Genomic DNA, 18,820 nt, shown 5'->3' with positions numbered 1-18,820 from the left:
TATTAGAATTATTTTTTTTGTATTCCTCTTTATACTTTATCTCTTCCAAATGAACATATTTTTTTTTTTTCACCAAAAAAATGTTCTCAATGAATAGATTTTAAAAATCTATATTTGCCTTTTAGGAAACTGATTTGCAATATCTATAATATTCAAATCATCCCAAGGAGATGCCAACTCATTAAAACACAACAAAACAGAAAATTCTAATGAAACACATTCCAAAATAAAATTCCAGTCACCTTCAGGAGGCTCTTCCTTACATTTAACCTATTCACTCCCACTGTAATTTTGCCCACTTAACTTGCTTTGTAATCTTATCATTTGCCTTTGAATGACTAGGGTGTAGTATTTTTTAGTGCCTGACATAGGAATATTCAATGCATGTTTATCTAATCTTAAGTGCAACCATCCAGTGGGGTTTGGGAGCCATGTTTCATTATTCCTTCAAATGTTCTTGTTCCCCTTCTTCCTGCAACTGTTCCCCTTTGGCAAGCTCATGTTCCCTCCTCTTGGGCTCAGCTGGGGCTATTGGTCATTTACAACCCCTTCCCCCTCCCTGCCCCATGGCTAGACAGAGAGACTATTTGGGGAAAGGGGCTATGGGCCAAGCAGGGTCAAAGTCCTTCCCTAAAAATCAATCTGGTGATATCGGGGAAGAGAAGGTCTTCCTCCCACTGCACCACAGATGCCAGGTATGAGAAGGGGAACAGAGCATCTAGAGACCATCTTCTCCAGCCACACAGAGGAGGCCGTGTTGGCAGGGTGACTAAAGGAAACCAACAGGCAGAGGGAAGAAGGGCATGAATGAAGAGAGACAAGGCAAGGGCTGGAGAATGGTATCACAGTCCAGGAGAAGCACAGACCAATGAAGACACAGAGAAAGTCCTGAAGCCTTGAGACCACAGTTTTAGCCCTGCCACAGCTAAATCCCTTTCATTTAGCTTTCATTCTGTTCGTCCCAGCTACAGTGGGACAATAAATTCCCACTTATCTTAGGCTGATGTGGTTTGGGTGTCTATATTTGTAACTAAAACTATCCTGACTTCTTTATGTCTATAACATGTAATAGTAAGTGAGAATCCTTAAGAAATATAACATTTAAAAACCTATTTTGTTATTGAGAGTCTAGGGAAAGACCATGTCTGATAAGCTTACTTATTAGCACATCTGACAACATTTGAAAAGTTGCAAAGCTGATTGATACTGATGATAAAGTTGACCCCAGAAATCTCTCATAAAAAAATTTAAAGTGAGACAAAGTTTATAGGATCTATATATATAAAAAGCCAGCATCCATAGTGACCGGGACAATAGATGACCTGTTACTATGATGCTCACTGTGGCCAGTGAACTGGCCTGGTCAGGGGGTGGGGCTGGCTGGCCAACCTCCTGTAGCCCCTCCCTCCGGCCAGCCTACACCCAATGGGCCCCCGCCACCCTGATTGGCCCTCAGCCCCTCCCCTCACCTGGCCCCAGCCCAGATCAGCCCCCAGACCCCAAAGGGGCAAGGCAGGCTGGCCAACTTCCCATGGCCCCTCCCCCAGACCGCTGTCCCCGGGTCAGCACCCCCACACCATTTTGGGGCAGGGCCGGCTGGCCCACTGCCCACAGCCCCTTCCTATGGCTGGCCCTGCCCCCAATCGGCCCTCCGACCTCAATCAGGGGTCATGCCTGTCTGCCAATCACCCACAGGCCTTCCTCCCAGCTGGCCTGGCCCTGATCAAGCCTTGATTGGGGCAGGGTGGCTGGCCAACCTCCTGCCATCTCATCCTCCTGACAGGCCCACCCCTGATCTGCCCCAATTGGGGCCAGGCCAGTTGGATCCCACCCATGCACAAATTTGTGCACTGGGCCTCTAGTTGGGATATAAAATGTATATATTTTTTGAAGGGTAGCTTCTAAAAGGTGGTAGATTCTCTGCTCAAATAGACAATGCAAGAAAACTATTTAACATGCTCACCATTAAAGAACCAACTCAAAGGTCATTTCATCTCCGGGTCTCACCTGCTCTCAAGTTAGTATATAAAGGGCCCATATGGTACACAGAGATGTCAGACACAATTTTCCCATGATTTCACAGATCCCTGACTGAAGTGATTGTTTTTTAATCAAATTAGAAAGTTGTAATTAAGAAAAGTGAGGGAATATTCTCCAGCATACATTGTATGTAGACTGAAAAATTTTGCCTAAGCATTATTTTTAATATATATATATATATATATATATATATATATATATTTTTTTTTTTTTTTTTTTTCAGAGAGAAAGAAAAGAGAGAGTTAGAAACGTCAATGATGAGAGAGAATCATTGATTGGTTGCCTTCTGCACCCCATTACTAGGGAATTGAGCCTGCAACCTGGACATGTGCCCTTGACTGGAATCAAAACCGGGACCTTTCAGTCCTCTGGCCATCGCCCTATCCACTGAGCCAAACCTAAGCATTATTGATGACCCATAAACCATAAGATGAAATGCAATACCATGGGCAGGACACCTTAAGCTAATGGAGCTTGTAAATTAGAGGGCAATGTCTCACAGAGAACAGATTGAGAACTAAAATTACATATTAAAAATCCAGGTCGATCGGGCAGCCAACCAAAAAAGCCATTTAAACAATAATTAGAAGCTGAGTTCATTTGAGTTAGGACTTACTTGAAAGCTATATCTGGGTGTTGGGGGGGGGGGGGAGGAAACTCCGCATGTGCACTCACAGTGAGCCATGCTTCCATTCATTCATTCACCAAAACATCAAACACGAGGTATGCAACTGTGTGCCAACCGTAGAAGACCTGGGAATAAACAAGGTGGGCGGGCCTGCCCCCCATGCAGCTTACAGTTTATAAGGAAAAGCAAACAGTCCACAAGACCTTTAAAAAATAAATAAATAACAGAAGTATCTACTTCAGCTGGTAGGTGGTTCAAGCAAGTACATTGAGGCTGGCTCCTAGGGGAAGAAATACTAATTGGATATGAAAATGGTGAGAGATGAGCATCCCAGACAGAAGGAAAAGCAAGGGCAAAATCCCTGAGGGGAGGAATAGGGTGTATTAAAGAGAAGTCTAGGAGGAGAGATAGCACAGGGCAGCTGGGGAAAGCCTGGATTCTGGGAGCCAGGGAAGCTGGGCTTGAATCCCAGCTCGGCTTGGCGTTTACTAGCTGTGTGACCCTGAGCAAATTAATTGACCTCTCTGTGCTTCCTATTTAAAATAGGAATAACTCTATATAATAAAAGAAGAATATGAAAATTAGGCCAGGACATCAGGATGAGTTCAGGAGGCTGCGTCATGACCAGCTCAGAGAACACCCCCAGCCCCAGCAGACACATACCACACACCAGGGCTTAGGGTGGGCTCTGAGAGGCCGTGGCCTCAGCCCCAGCACCGCCCAGATCCAAGGCCACTCCCACTGGGGGTCCGAGGGCAGGCACACCCATGCAGCCTGCCCTGGAGCCTTCCTGCCTTCAGAGCAAGGCCCCAGCGGGAGTGCAGTGCCGCACAGCTCCCAGGCCACTCCCGCCAGAGGTTCGAGGCCAGGCACCCTACGCCACCTGCCCTGGGAGCAAGGTCCCCAGCAGACCATGGACCCACCCAGGGGGGCGTGCTCTGAGTCACACCACAGCCAGGACCAAGGCCCCCAGCGGACCTGCAGACCCACCCAGGGGGCATGCTCCGAGCTGCTGTGGCCAGACTGTGGCTTAGGCCTGCTACCCATGGGGCATTCCCTGAGGGCTCCCAGACTGTGAGTGGGGGCAGGCTGGGCTGAGGGACACCCACCCAGTGCACAATTTCGAGCACTGGGCCTCTAGTACTTTGTATAAAATGGGTTTATTAGAATAGTGCCTGGTGTGTGGGAAAGTGTTTACTGATTATTGTGGTTGGAACACAGAGATAAGGGGAGAGTAGCATGAGGCTGAGGAAGGACAGCTGGGGCCCATCGCACGGGGCCTTGGTGAGAAGACATTTTAAGAAGGTCTTTTTAAAAGATCCCATTGGCCATAAGAAGGACAACTGACAGGACTGTAGACATGCCAGCTAGCCAGTAAGAAAGCTTCTGTGGTGGGTGGCTGAAGAGAAAGAAAAGATCAATGTAAACAGGGCTGAAGCCATGGAAAATGTTGATCTGACATCATTGCTCTGTATGTTTAAGATTTCAACTGCATCACTAATAAAAAAATAAAAATAAAAAACTTAAACAGGAAAGCCAAACACTGACCCCGTGATCACTCATTACTCTGATCCCTATTAGAAAAACAGAAGGATATTCTATAACCTCAGAATGTTAATAGGGGCACGGGAAATACTATAGTCCAGGCATCGTCTGTGACACTTTGAATGGATGAATACTTGAGGCAAAGGCTCAACACAAGGACCTGCTCAGCCTGACCTTAACGGAGCATAAACCAAAATGACTAAAGAGATGTTTCAAGATCCCAGATAACCTATTTCCTCCAGGTCTCGTTCCTTTTGAGGAAAATAAATAAATAAATAAATAAATATAAATATATATATATGTGTGTATATATATATATATATATATATATATATATATATTTTTAAATGAATGGCTGCCAACAGGCCTGACCCACATCTGCAGCAGGAAGGCGCCTGTCCACTGAGCCAAACCACCGTGCGCACGCTCTGCTGACCAGGTAAGGGCAGCCTCTCTGCAAAGAGGGAAGAGCACAGGTTTGGCAGTCAAGGAGCTCAGACCCAGGTTGAGGTCCTGGCTCTAGCACGTGCTGGATATGGGACCCTGAGTAAGTTGCTTAACCTCTCTCTAAACCCCAGGATCCGCATCTGGAAAGCAACTGAACCTGACTCCACAGTTGTGTTGAGCAAGACTTGATATACTATCTATAAAGCATGTCTCACAGATTCTCATCCAGAGGAAGCACTTAGTAAGTTGCCACGGTGGTTACTATACATCTTTCGTTCCTGCAATGCCACAAAACTGGGGATTAGACAAGGCAGAGATAGAAAACACTGCCTGTACATCAGTCAGCTGTTTGGGGAAGCTGGCGTATCGAGTAATAGTGATGATACTCCTACCCCACGCCTGGGTACTTCCACTTCTAAGGGCACACCCCACTGACGTGCAGCCCAGGTGCACCGAGAGACAGGAATGAGAGAGCTCACAGGAGTGTCACTCAAAATAGCCCAAAACTGGCAGCAACCCAAATGTCCGTCAACAGTAGAATGGAAAACTAAATGATGAAATGATGGTATATTTATATAACGGAATAATACACGGAGCCAAAAAACAGAGAAACCACAGCTACACTCAACAAAGGGGAAAACTCTCAAACCCAATGCTGAATGAAACAAATCAGACACAAAAAGAACATACTAGATGATTCTATTTGCATAAAGTCCAGAAAATGGGAAAATTGACTCTGGTGTTTAAGGATGCATACTCGGGTGGTACAAGAGCAAAGAAAAGAGATTACCATGAAGTCAGGGGAATGCCTGGCTGTGGGGGGAAGAGTGGGGTTGTGAGTGGGATGGAGAACACGGGGGCTTCTGGGTTTCTGGCCCTTGACCTGGAGGATGGTCACATGTTTGCTATACAGATTAGTTCAGCTGTACGTGTTGGCTTTGTATGCTGCCTGTATGTATGCCATCATCTTCAATGGTTGAAAAACTAATCATTCTACCTGCTCCAGCTAACCCGTGCCTCTTTTCAAGAGTGTTGGAGGCTTGAGGAATGTGGTCTCTGCAACGAGGACCTTTCTGAACGCCCCCGTCTGCTCGAACTAAACCCCTAAGGGGGTGGCAGGCAGGGAGGATGCGGGAGATGTGAGGAGGTAGAACCCACCACCGAGGACTGTCATGGTGCTAGCACTGTCCATCCCAGTCTCAAGGGATATTCCCGGAGTCAGCCCTTGTCTTGTGCCACTTCTGACACATGTAATTGGCACCAGCAAGAAGTAAAGAGCACGAGGAGGAATGCCACAGGGACTGTTCACTCAACATATACTAAGTGCCAGGCCACAGCGACTGTCCCAGGGATGGGTATGTGACATAAGCAGGGCCAAAGTCCTTCCTAAAATCCATTCTCAGGGGAGAGAAGCCCTTTCCCCTGAGGCTGCCCACCTGCAGGAGGAGTTGGGAGCTTCTGGAGGCCCCTCTCCCCAGCCATGCGGAGTAAGCCACATCTGCAAGTGGACAGAAAAAAGCAGCCAGAGAGGGAAATAGTACTGAAAGTTGCAGAGAGGTGAGGCAAGGAAAACAGTGCCTCATGCCAAGAGGAACAACGGCCAGTTGAAGCAGAGAGAGGGTTTGGAAACTTTGAGTGCCCGGCCCCACCACAGATGCCCTGATTTCGGCAGCCTGACCTCGATTCTGTCCTTACCTTCTGTGGTGAGACGATATGGGTCAGATTTGGTGCTCAATTCTAATAACGCAAAGGCAAATAATATGCAGGGCTTTCTCTTAAGGATATCACAGTTTAATTAGGAAAACAAACATATCAAGAGATAGTCAAACAGCATCAGGAGAGTATATGGAGGTAGCGCATCTTAACCAGACTAGAGGAGGAGAGGGAAGGGTGAGGGAAAGATTCTGGAGGAAGTAAGCTTGGGCTGAGCCCTATGGAATGCTTTGGATTCATCAGGGAAAAGGTGAGGCAAAAGCGTGGTCTACGAAATGAGTGGGGATGGCGAGGCAGCTAGAACGAAAGTGGGAGCGAGACAAAGAATGTGTGGGACGTGAGGACATCTTGGTATTGCTGGAGGGAGGTGGGGTTGCCCGGAGCATCCAGGAAAGTGGGTCATAAAAGAGCCCAGAGCCAACGAACAGAGTCTGGACTTTGTCAGGTACGCAAAGGGAGCCACCTTTTGAAAGCTTTAATCAGGGGGAAACAGGGTCCAATTTCCCTTTTAGAAAAATCAAGGAACTAAAACCAGTTTGGTTCAGTGGACACAGCGTCCTGGGTCCGATTCCTGTCAATGGCATGTACCTTGGTTGCAGGCACATCCCCTGTAGGAGGTGTGCAAGAGACAGCTAATCGATGATTCTCTCTCATCAATGTTTCTCTATCCCTCTCTCTTCCTCTATGTAAAAAAATCAATAAGAAATACTAAAAAGAAAAATCAAGGAGATGTGTTCTGAGGCCAAAGTCTAACAGAAGAAATACATTCTCTCTCCTTTCCTCTAATTCCAACAGCCTGAATGTGCATAACTTGAATCAGCCTAAAAGTTTATTTCTTGCAGTTGGCACCCTTCAGAATGTAAACAACAGGGACAGCTTACGACCAGAGCAGCAGACCAACTGACCTGGAGACATATCAAAGTTTTATTTCAAATAAATTAACAAGGCTTTTTCATGCCTGTAGGTGTCCAATATTATATTTGGGGCAATCTGTTTTGACTTTACTATGTTTTCTCTATTAAGGACAACATTAAATATTATCACTAAGAAGATATATATTGATAGACACCTAGTGTTTAGCTCAAAGTGAAAGAAATTAAAACATGCTAAAATATGTTGGGGGGAAAAAAAAACTTAATAAAATAGCACGAATACCCAGGAGAAGTTTTCTGCAGGTAATAAAGCACTGGTACCTCAGCAGGGTATCAAAATCCCTTAGGAAGAATAAAGTATTTCCTGAAATTAGGTAGCCACATTGCCTCTAAGATAAGGCTACACAAACCTAGTGGGGGAATTACTGAGGTTTGGGTTTTGTGGGGGTTGTTTTAATCTAACTAATTTACAGATCATATATTTTGAGCATTTTAATTGCCTTGGGGAAAGTTTTCTCTTTAATGGCATGCATAATAGTCTGACAACTGCCCACAAGGTGGCACCAAACTCATGCCCAGAAGACAGCCAAGAGATACTTTTTTAAATCCTAAAGAAGGCATTCCAAATACTCAACAGACAGCTTCCTTTATAGCTTAGCCTCAACCATGAGCCAGATTTATTTATATTAGCTTCTCCTATCTCTAGATGATACAAAAGGTAAAACTTATTGCTGCCAACAAGAAAACTTTTAATATCCACATACCTCATCTCAAGATAGAACTGTTCTACTTCTGTGCAAAGTTTTCAACAAGGGGGGGGGGGGGGGGGGGCCGGGGCCGGCGGGGGGGGCAGGGGGGAGTAGTGTGTAAGACCTAAAAATAAATGTCCCATTTCTGGGGAGTAAAAATCCCGAAACGAATTTAACACACTGAATCACACCAGAAGCTGGTCCCTCTCTCCTTGTTTTAAATTTCATTTAATTGAGCTTAGACGAGGCCATATAAATCTTTAAAGAACTGAATGTTATTTAAAAACTGAAACAAATCTGCAATTAATTCTTAATGTAACAGGTCATGGTTATTTTAAAAGGAAAAGATCTATTATTGGAGACCTTCTCCCTGCTCCCCTTCCTGCCCCTTCCCCCCACCCCCTCCCCCAGCCTCTCCCATCTTACAAAGGCTGTTCTAAGGTGAACTGGTCTAGGCTGGCATGGCTCTCTGGGAACCAATAATGAAAGTCATTCTGGGAACAGGCACAATGTATTACCACTGGGCTAGGTGATATTTCTGCCAATTAAACACAGAATGTGCGGCCCAAGCCCCTGGGAGCCAAGGCTTCCATTTTGAAAAAGCAGAGGCTGTGATAGATGAATGAACCTCAAAGGGCCCAGCTTCCTGTCAGCATGAGAAGAGAGAGCTACCTGTTAGGAAGAAACGTTTATCTGCTCCCGTTTCCAACATCCACCACAGACAAGAGTGACCACCTGTGAAGGCTGGTGGTCCGAGCTCATCTGCCTCTTAGGAAAAAAAAAAAACTTAAAAGAAAAGAACAAGGCAGTCCTGGCTGGTGCTCTCAGTGGTTAGAGCATCAGCCGCAGACCGGAGGGCTGAGCGTTTCATTCCTGGCCAAGGGCACGTACCTCGGTTGCAGGTCTGACCCCTGGCCATAGTTGGGGCACAGGTGGAACGCAACCTCTAGATGTGTCTCTCTCGCATCAATGTCTCTCTTTCTCTTTTATTTATTTATCTTGATTTAAATATATATACAAGAAAAGAACAAGGTAGATGAATCCCATTCTCAGACCACTAAGCTACCTATAACCAAGCATCATCCCCCTGGACATGCCTGAGAAGGTTCCCTCATCCTATCAGCAATCCTGAATCATTTGTCCAGCCTCCAGGTCATGGCTCCACTAAGGAAACATCCTTAATTGCAACCCCTTGGCTTCTAAATATTTGTGACTTCTGAAAATATAAGGTATAATTCCTATTCACTTATTTCTGTTTCCTAAGCAAGGCATCACACATCCTTAGACCTTGTGATCTCAGGGACAAGACATTGGGGGAGGTTCATAAAGGTGCCTCCTGGCAGACACGCCCCCAGGCTGGCTGGGAAGCAGGGAGGCAAAGGGAAGCCAGGATGTGGGTGCTCCCTGGTCACTCTGCATTCTGCAGCCCTGCCATCCAGCTTCTCCTCCACGTGAGGAGGAGCAGAACAGCTTCTCACAACGCATCTCTCCTCCAAGCAGCCTAAGCTCGGGCAGCCTGGCAGACACTGTACCTCCAATGCTCCAGACCTCTTTAAAAATGCTGCAGAAGCCCTTTCCTTACCTTGATTTTTAAACCAAAAATACTGCTTACAGACACCACAGAAGTGAGAACAAATTCGTGCAGTAAAATGCTATAATCACAAAAGGCGTTATCATTTCTCTTTAATTCACTAAGCAATGTATGGAGCGTTAAGACTTTAACCAGGGAATGGCATAGAGTTTCAGCGTTAGAATCCATAATAAAATAAAATATCCCTAGTGATGCTGCTTTTCATTTCCATTCACTAGACAATTGAGTTTCAAACTTTTTCCTCTCATGGCACACATAAACTAACTACTAAAATTCTGCAGCACACCAATAAATATATTTTTTGATGATTTGACAAAACCTAGGTACAATTTTGATTCATTCACACCGGATGGCTATTGTTGTTTTGGCTGATGTTATTTTTATTTTTTTAATATTATTATTATTTATTTATTTATTTATTTATTTATTTATTTTTTTGGCAATGTAAGGGAAAAGAGGTCAGTGCCCCTGACTAAATAGTCAGGTATTGCATGTTTTAAAAACCCTTGTGGCTCATCGTTTGAAAATCGCTGCCCTAGACATTTTCAGATGCCAGCTACTGTGGTAAGCACGTGTCGGTTTCCATTTTAAAATGTATTTCATAACTGCAAACTTCCAAAGGACCCATGGCAAATCCATGAGTGTGCCCTGCCACGAGGCTGGGACAAGCACCAGTATGGACACAGACATAAAGATGAAGCGGGGGACCTACCTCCATACACACCTGCAAAGTATGCTCCAGGTACTACCAGGAAGGAGGCAATGACACACCCATGGATTCTAGACCCCACCTTCCTTAGAACAGTCCTTAACTGAAGAAAGAGGACTAAAATGGAATACAAAACTGAATAGAGTGGAATAGGGAGAAGTCATGAAGAATCTGAGAAATGTTCCCTCCTTTAGCTCACCAAGGAAAAACGAATTATCTAAGAAAGAGGGTTTTTACTCTGACAAAGTTCAAGCTCTTCAGCCTGTCTTTGCCTGATCTTCCATTGGCGAAGCCCTCAGATCTCATTCTCTCTCTCTCTCTCTCTCTCTCTCTCTCTCTCTCTCTCTCTCTCTCTCTCTCTCTCTCTCTTTCTCTCTCCACACACCCTAGACTGTTACTTAGAAGCTCCACAGCCAACGTTTTCCCACTAGGCTGTAAATTCCATGAGGACAGGGGCAGGGGCTTCACCCTGCTCATCACTGTGTCCCCAATGCCTGAAATGTAATAAGCACCTGATAAATAAATGTCACATTACAGACTTTCACTTTTTAAATCATTGACTTTCTCCCCCAAAAGATGTTAAGCTCATCAAGGACCAAAAGTGGCTGGTGTCCAGGAAGTGCACCAGAAATGTTCGCTGGATAAATAAACAGCAAACATTAGGCCACAAGACAAGTTGCCTAAATTAAATTATTGCTCCTTGTTGTAAAGTTGTGTTTTTTAATCATAAATTTCCTCCTTCTTCCACAAGTCTTGTCCTCGTTAGCGTTGCAAATTCTGTTGTTTGCATTCCAAAGCCACAGCATAATGCCAGACTAAAGAATTCAATAACAACAAAGAAAGGATTACTTATTTCAATACCCTTATCTGTTGAAATTTAACATTTTTTTCCCCCCAGAGAATACACGTCTGATCCCTGGCTCCTAACCCAGCTACACTTGTGTTCCTAGGACTTACCAGAATAAACAGGCAGAGGCAGGCAGATGGATATTCCAAATATCATGTAAAACAAAATATCCTTTTACATTTGTAAAATAAATATGATTTCATTGCTCATATCTCCAGGATAAAGCGGAAAAAAGAAAAAGCAAAGAAAACAAACATAAGAAAAGGACCCAAGGCCTCTCAGAATGTCTAATAACTTAGGTCAGCTATTTTCAGCCAGCATGCTGCAAGAATTTTAACAACGTGCAATACCTGACTATTTAGTCAGGAGCATTGACCTCTTTTCCCTTATATTGTCAAATTAAAAAAAAAAAAAAAAAAAAAAAAAAATGACAACAGCCAACATAACAACAGCTTTCCAGTGTGAATGAATCAAAATTATCTCAATATATTTTTTGGTGTGCGGCAGAATTTTTAGTAATTAGTTTATATGTCCCATGAGATTAAAAAAAAAAAAAAAAGGTTCAAAATTGCTGACCTGGATTAAACTGTCCACTTAAGCCCTGGAGCACAATCAAGGTTCTACTGCCCAGACAAGTGCCCTTCCCTTGCCTCATCCTCCCCTTCCCACTCCCCCTGTCCCTCCCCCTCTCCTTTCTCTCTCCCTCCTCCTCTTCCTCTTTCCACCCTCCCCATTAACACACTGAGGGAGCCTGACAGGAACAGGCCTTTATAGCACACATTGTAACCACGTGTCTGCCTCCAATGAATGCCTGCATGGTAGCTCAGATTGGAGAGCCAGGAGCTGTCCCCCACTCCACTCGCTACCCCGCCCCTCACACCAAACCTCAAGAAGTGACAAGAAGAAAATGCTATCTTTTAATAAAGGATATACCCTGACACCAAATACAATGCATTTACTACAAAAATGGATTTAAGTTATCCCCTCAGTAAAAAAAAAAAAAAAAAAGTTTATTTTCCTTTCATAAAGTCACCCCATCACACCACGGACCCTAAGCAAAAATAAAACAAAAAGCAACAAGCAAGACAAACAAACTCATAGACACAACACAATGGTGGTTACCACAGGGGAAGGAGGGTGGGAAGAAAATGAAGAGGGTATAGATGGTCAAATATATGAACGAAAGGAGACTAGACTTGGTGGTGGACATCCATTGTTGTTCTATAAAGTGGTACACCTGAAACGTATATGATGTTATTGGCCAGTGTTACCCCAATAAATTTAATTATTTTTTTTTTAATAAATCAGAACTGGAGCATTTTCACTAAATTAGTTCATCCCATGATGCCCTGGTGAGATGGGTCATTCACTCAACAAAGACTGAGGGCTTACTAGGTGCCAAAGGTCATTACACTTAATCTTCTCCTGATCTGTTAGGTATTTTCATGACAGGTCCATGTATTCCCAATTCTAAGCATAGTGCCTGTTACACGAAAGAAAAAGAGATGTATAACCGATCTTTGTTTGATGTGTCAGGGGAATCGTTATGGGATATGTCAATGAAAAACTAAGGTATCGCTTTCCAATGTGCATGCTCATTCTCAAGGAGGCCATTTACAGCACAAGTCACACTACCATGATCCAGTTTACATTCTCCCAAAACAATGAAGTTTGAATACAGGTTTGACTAAATGTATTCTGTTCAATCATCTAATCAATAACTTCTATTGAACATCTACTTTATGCCAGCTTGGAGACATCAACAGTAAAAAAATAAAAATAAAAATAAAAAGCAAGCACAGCCTAACTCTCATGGAGCTTACAGTGTGTCCAGAAGAGAAAGCATTCAGTCAAACATCACCCATAAAAGTCGCAGTGGCTTACCAAAGTAAAACACAACTAAAGTCTGGATGTGGTGTGACCAGGAGTCTGACTCCAAACTCAACATCCTCCTGCTCTACTGCAGATGCCTCTAGTACAGTGGTTTTCAACCTTTTTTTATCTCATGGCACACATAAACTAATTCCTAAAATTCTGCAATCTGACCGAATGAAATAGGTATAACTTTGGTTCATTCACACTGGACGCTAATGTTGTGCTTGCTGTTGTCATTTTTTTATTTGACAATCTAAGGGAAAACAAGTCAACTCCCCCACACTAAATAGTCAAGTATTGCATGTTTTAAAATTCCTTATGGCAAACAGGTGGAAATTGCTGCTCTAGCAGAATGTCCTATTTGGAAAGATTCTGTTAAAAACAGCTATTATCTGTTCAAGAAACATGGCATTATTCTGGTTTTATCAGCAAGTCAAACTTCCCATATTTGCCCATTCTCCCAGAAAGCCAAGGTTCCTGGTACTCACTCACATTTGGACAATGTCTTTATTTTTTTCAAATAAAGATCTGTCTTGTGTGTTTGGTTTTCATAGTGTGAGAGTTAATTTTCTAAACTTATGTGTCCTAGTCTTCTGTTTTAATATCAAAACTGAAGAGAAAATGAAATATGCCTTATAGAAGAAGTCTGCACGTATTTTCTGGTAAACAAATGGGCATGGCTCTATTTCAATAAAACTTAATTCATAAAAACAGACAAACAACCATATGTGGCACCCAAGTTGTAGTTTGTCAACCTCTTCACTAAAGGTCAAAATCTATTAATAACAATACAGTAACTTTGGGGTGTATTATAAAAAGATCACACTGGAAACTGGCGTTGTACAAGCTGGACACCTAGAGATCACAAGAAGGGAGGTGGGTTGCCGAAACCAATTTGGCTTCAGGGGATAGAGTGTCGGCCTGCGGACTGGAAGGTCCCAGGTTCGATTCCGGTCAAGGGCATGACCTTGGTTGCGGGCACATCCCCAGTGGAGGGTGTGCAGTTTCTAACTTTCTATCCCTCTCCCTTCCTCTCTGTAAAAAATCAATAAAATATATTAAAACACACACACACACACACACACACACACACACACACACACACAGAAGAAGGGAGGTGGGGCCTTTTCCTTCCCATTGGCTCACTGCTCCTGTGGGTGTAGCCCAGCCGTGCTTCCTCCCGTGGCAGCATTTCTTTCCTGCTGAGGCTGCTAAATCCAATAAACAGTCTTTTTGTGATCAGCCCCATTGTGTTCCCCTCAGAGACCACAATCCCAGCGTGACTCTTTCTCAAGTCCAGGTCTGAGCTTCCTTCCCCTCACTTGAGCTCAGAGGCTCCAACACTAACCAGTACATCAGCCTGGTGGTCCCACCTCTCACAGTCCTGGGTTGAGCTCAGAGGCCTCAGCACCAGGCATCATCTTGGAAATGTGAATTCAGCCCCACAGGGTCCCTCTTCCAAGCTTCTACATTTTAGTGAGCCCAATACTAGGTGTGAAATGCCTCCTGTAGTTGCTACTTCCATGATACATTAGTGTTCTTTTAATGCCTTTTCAGTTCTTCATTATCAAGTTGATAACTTTTTGTTGTTGTTGTTAATCCTTACCCAAGGATATCTTTTCCATTGCTTTTTAGAGAGAATGGAAGAGAGGAAAGGAGGGGAAGAGAGAGAGAGAAACTTCGATGTGAAAGCGACATATAAATTGGTTGCCTCTCACAGGAGCCCTGGTCAGGGCCGGGGAATCAACCTGCAACCCATGTTCTATGTGCCCTTGACCAGGAACCGAACCTGTGACCCTTCAGTGTGCAGGCCAATGCTCTGGCCAGGGCCAAGTTGATAATTTTTAATATTAAATTCTCTCTGTTAAAATAATTGGTGTAGCTTCTGTCTCCGGAGTCAACCCAGACTAATTCAAACACAGTCCAGCAATTTCACAGTCACTCACATCCTCATTTGTGTTTCTTGAGCACTATGAAGTGGACACAGAATTCTGTGTTTTACTTAAAATTAAATTGCTTCTCTCAAATACTCCAGCTGCTCCTGGCCTGCCTCTTCAAGAAACTTCTCTTCCCCAGAAATTCCTTCTACCCTTTGCTTCTCCTCCAGTCTCTTTAGTCTTCCTCCTCAACTCCTTCTCCTAATTCTCCATCACAAAATCCCAAGGACCCGTCTGCCAAAGAGGATGAGCCTCAGGGGTTAGCAGAGCTGAGTCTAGAGTCCAGGGTATTTGGACTTCCTTCCTCCTGCCAAAGATTATAAAATGAAACACTCACCCCAAACTGAAATGGGAAGAAACCAGCCAGGCATGAGACTCTGGGACTCCAATATCACCAGACTCCATGGGCAGTGTTGCAAGAGGAACAGTTAGAGAGGAAAAGGGAGCTGTGGGGACTGCAAAGTGTGTGCCCTGTCCAGATGTCAGAGCTTCAGCTTTTCAAGAGAGGCCAACAAAAAAGCAAGCAATATTTTTATGCAAAGTCTCCAGGTTTTAAACATTGGCTTAATATTCTTTAATATTCTGTGGAGGTTAAACGAAATATGCCCCATCCTGCCTGAATGCCTTGTTTGCTACTACTGTCCTGTAGCAGCTCTAAATCCATTCAATATATTACATATTCTTGACAAAGATTTGATGGTTAATAGTATTTATTTTTCATCCTGGATGGGTAGCTTAGTTGGGTTAGAACATCGCCATGAAACACCAAGGTTGCAAGTTCAATCTCTAGTCAGGGAACATACAAGAATCAACCAGTGAATGTATAAACAAGTAGAACAACAAATTGATGTTTCTTTCTCCTTTCCTCTCTCTCTAAAATCAATCAATAAATCAAAAATTTCAAAATAAAAGTGTTTTTTAAAAAAAACAAAACTATTTTTCAATAGTTACCTACAGAGCTCTGAATTATATCAGCAAACCAAAAACAGAATTTTTTTCCTGCCACTTTTCCAAATACCATCAAAGGAGAAAAGAAAAAAAGCAAGTTAAGAGTTGAGTAACACAAGATATTACTTGATTTAAGCCTTTAGAAAATCTGGGATTTTATAATATTAACAGAAGAAAATAGCTCTCTAAAGCGAAGACTTTAGTTTATTTCAGCAGAAGGTGGTAGTGATACATTATTTTTAAAGTAATATTTACAGAACAGTTTGTTCTAGAATTCCAAGTGACACAAATAGAGTAGGCCTGGTATATATACACCAAAATGGTGACAATGAAATTAGAGCTTGATCTGGTGGTAAATTACCCTCTGCTCATCTCACCAACACCTAAGGAGACACATCATATGAATAAGTAGACTATTTGGGTACCCATTAGGGCACACACCCACTTACCTCTCAACCCCTCCCCCCCATATACAATTACCCAATCTGAAAGAGAAAGACAAACACTAGCTCTATAATTACCAGATGTGAACTTAAAAATCATGCCCTTTTAAAAGCTAAGCTACATTTCCCAGCCACACTTTATCAGCCTCAGAGCAAACTTCATAGCATGATGCTTGCTGCCTAGAATGTCTACTAACACTGACAAAGTGAAATACACCAGCCCAGGGAACAAAGCAATGTCAGTACTGCTAGGGTCAGGGGTAGGTATGGGAAAAGGGGGTTACTGTCCTCTTTCTTATTACAAAATGCCCCTGTGTGTTATTACTACAGAAGGACTGAATTACAATTTCCCACAGCCAACTTGTTTTGCTTCACCTCCACAAAGTGCTTATTGTCAACTAGAGCAAGAACTGGCCTACCTGAAACCCACAACCTCACTCTCTAAGAGCCAGCAAGGAGTCAGAAAGGCCTCTGCAGAGTTTACACAGTTGGCACAAAGGCCATGCCCTAAAGATACCTTGGGGACCTATTGAATCTTTAGTCCACTGACTCTTACTTTTGATTTCAAAATTGACAGATCAGACCCGGGAAATTTCAGCGTGAAGACAAGTCAAAGGGACTTGGATAAGAAAAGGACATACTATCTACACTAATAAAAGGGAAATATGCAAACTGACCATCACTTTGTGACACCTACAAGCCAGTCAGGAGTGAGTATGCAAATTAACCTTACAAAGCTATTGGTGGCCCCACTCCCCAGCCTCTCCAGGCTTCTGGGCAGCATGCATGCAGGCACAGAGTGGCAGAGGGGGAGGGCAGGATGCCTGCTATGAAGGGGAGGGCGGGGGGGGGGGGGGGGGGGGGGGGAGGGTGGAGAGAGCTAAAGAAGCAGCAAAGACTGAAGGCTCTGGCCAGAGTGAAGACTTGGAAAGTGGCAACCAGGTGTCGGAGGAAAACTGGTGCTGGCAGCCAGGGGAAGGAAGGCCTATTGCACGAATCTTTGTACAATGGGCCTCTAGTATATTGTGAAATGCCAGAGCTAATAGTGGAGACACCGTATGTTGGAGAGAAGGAGATGGGTTAAAGAAATGAAGAGCAATGTATGGGCCCGTTGCTCAAAGTGGGCCTTAAAGTGCTGCTGAAACCGGTTTGGCTAGGTGGATAGAGCATCGGCCTGCAGACTAAAGGGTTCCAGGTTCAATTCCGATCAAGGGCATGTACCGTATTTTTCGGACCATAAGACGCACTTTTTTTCCCCCAGAAGTGGGGGGAAAAAGTCCCTGCGTCTTATGGTCCAAATATAGCCTACACATATACTTTAAAAAAAAAGTTTTTTTACTTGCCCGGCTCTGTGTGGTCTCTGTGTGCTTGCCTGGCTCTAAAATGGTTCTAAATGCTGCTGTTTACTTTACAGGGTTGATTACATGTGTTTATGACTGTGATGTTGGGTTTTAATGCACATAAAATATTTTAGGACACTATTTGTTTCAGAATCTTTTTTTCTTCATTTCCCTTCTCTAAAAACTGGTGCATCTTATGGTCCGGAGCGTCTTATGGTCCGAAAAATACGGTACCTTGGTTGCGGGCACATCCCCAGTGGGGGCTGTGCAAGAGGCAGCTGATCGATGATTCTCTCTCTTCAATGTTTCTAACTATCCCTTGCTCTTCCTCTCTGTAAAAAAATCAATAAAATATATTTTTTTTTAAAAGAGAGAGAGTGCTACTTGTTGGAAGGTGGAAAGAGACTGAAGCTAAACAAGGATGGGCAGGACAGAAGCAGGCCTCAATAGAAAAGGAACCAATCTGAAAGAGCCCAAAGGGGCAAAAATATCATGATTCTCATAGCTGTTAAAGTAGCATCTGATATGTATAATGAACTTAGGCATCCAGGTTCAATGCCAAGTGCTCCATCTGATTTCTCTTAGTCAGTGCTCTCAACAAACCTGAAAGGTGGGTATTTTCATGTCCATTTTACAAATGAAACTACAGAGGCTTAGAGAGTTCAAACCCAAGGTCACCTGGCTAGGAAAGGGCATAGCCAGAATTGAATTTCAGGTTTGCCTACTTCCAGAGCCTGCCCTGGGAGGAGAAGTTGAAGAGGGAAAGAGAGAAAAGAAAAAACATAATACTATTCAATGATGGAAAGTACCACCATGCCCCTGACTCTCTGTACTCTGTACCCAGGACTTATGAGATCAAGGACCATGTCTCTCTTACACAGTGTCTGGCACATGGTCTGTGCTCTCTCTGCCTGATTCTTTCCATAGGGCAATCCTATAATGTAGGTATTTATATTCCCACTTAACAGTTGAAGAAACAGAGCAATTATTTAAATCACTCATTGTAAAAGAGAAAGAAAAAAAACTTTGCCGGTAAAAGGTAAAACCAGGAGTTATTGTAACAGGCCAAATGACTGCCCTTGTCAAACAGCAGAATTTTGGGAAGGAAAATAAAGCAGAACTACAAAGGGATGCAA

General features: G+C 43.6%; 1 protein-coding gene and 1 long non-coding RNA gene across 7 annotated transcripts in view; both read right to left on the bottom strand.

Annotated features, from left to right (window-relative positions):
- Positions 1 to 18,820, bottom strand: part of ERC2 (ELKS/RAB6-interacting/CAST family member 2) — an 876,217-nt gene that overhangs the window by 754,529 nt on the left and 102,868 nt on the right. The gene's annotated exons all lie outside the window — the stretch shown is intronic.
- LOC123652041 lies at positions 103 to 13,346 on the bottom strand. Its single transcript, XR_006741079.1, has 3 exons — positions 13,188 to 13,346; positions 4,405 to 4,412; positions 103 to 118 (listed from the first exon to the last, which is right to left on the bottom strand). It is a non-coding gene; the product is annotated as an uncharacterized LOC123652041 (long non-coding RNA).

Source organism: Pipistrellus kuhlii, unplaced genomic scaffold (genome assembly GCF_014108245.1).
Source record: "Pipistrellus kuhlii isolate mPipKuh1 unplaced genomic scaffold, mPipKuh1.p scaffold_m20_p_11, whole genome shotgun sequence".
Classification (NCBI taxonomy): domain Eukaryota; kingdom Metazoa; phylum Chordata; class Mammalia; order Chiroptera; family Vespertilionidae; genus Pipistrellus; species Pipistrellus kuhlii.
This window is presented reverse-complemented; position numbering and strand designations above follow the sequence as displayed.